Raw genomic sequence first — 947 nt, 5'->3', positions numbered from 1 at the left:
AGTTCTTTGTAACTTATAAATAGTGTAAAATATTTTTAGTGATTATTACTGCTTCTTATCCACAGAAATACGTTGCTGTACCGTAACTTTCTTTCCTGAGTACGTGATTAATGAGACTACGAAAACTTAAGGTCTACAATAAAGATTGGGAACTACCATATATTTTATCAGGTTTTCAGGGAATTGAACCAACGTTTGGGTATTAACCATTTATGAACTCATATTAATAATTTAAGTTAACTACCACTAAAGTTAAAATGAAAATAATCTTAAATAAAATGTACTTTAATCAAGGCAATTCGTTAGTAATTAAAACATATTAAATTCAGTGTTAACTGTTTTCTACGGTGCAATTTAAAATAAACAATTAGAATTGAAAACGATGAATAAAATTCGAGAACTTGAAACTTGTAGTCGGGTTTTAGCTGTGATTACGTTTTACGAGGTTCGGCGAACTTGGGAAATTTAAGTTAAGCCTAGATTTAAACACATCTTTATTAGCATCATTATAACTCAAGTTATTCAAGAAGTTTAAATATACGAAAGGTTAATACGTTAACTAAATAAAACTTAACAACGAAATCGCACATTAATCACAGATATGGCATTCTTTATTTTTTAAAACACGTTGTTATTGTAGAAGAAAAAGAACAGTAAACGTTCATCATTATCTGTAAATGCTAACTTTGTTAGAGAAAGTAGTGTTTTCGGTAGTCTGTATAATCTTGTTTAGCAGCTCCTAATGGCAGAATGGTTAATGATATATAGCTAGGACAATACATTATCGTTCCACATAACAGTAAGAACAAGACAGTTTAATAATTGGATACAGTACAATACGAAATCTACTACTATTCACTTACTCGGGTAGTTTGGTTTTTTTTTTAATCTCGCGCAAAGCTACACGAGGGCTATCTGCGCTAGCCGTCCCTAATTTAGCAGTGTAA

The sequence above is a fragment of the Limulus polyphemus genome, unplaced genomic scaffold (genome assembly GCF_000517525.1).
Source record: "Limulus polyphemus unplaced genomic scaffold, Limulus_polyphemus-2.1.2 Scaffold293, whole genome shotgun sequence".
NCBI classification, from domain to species: Eukaryota; Metazoa; Arthropoda; class Merostomata; order Xiphosura; family Limulidae; genus Limulus; species Limulus polyphemus.
Note: the sequence above shows the minus strand (reverse complement) of the source record.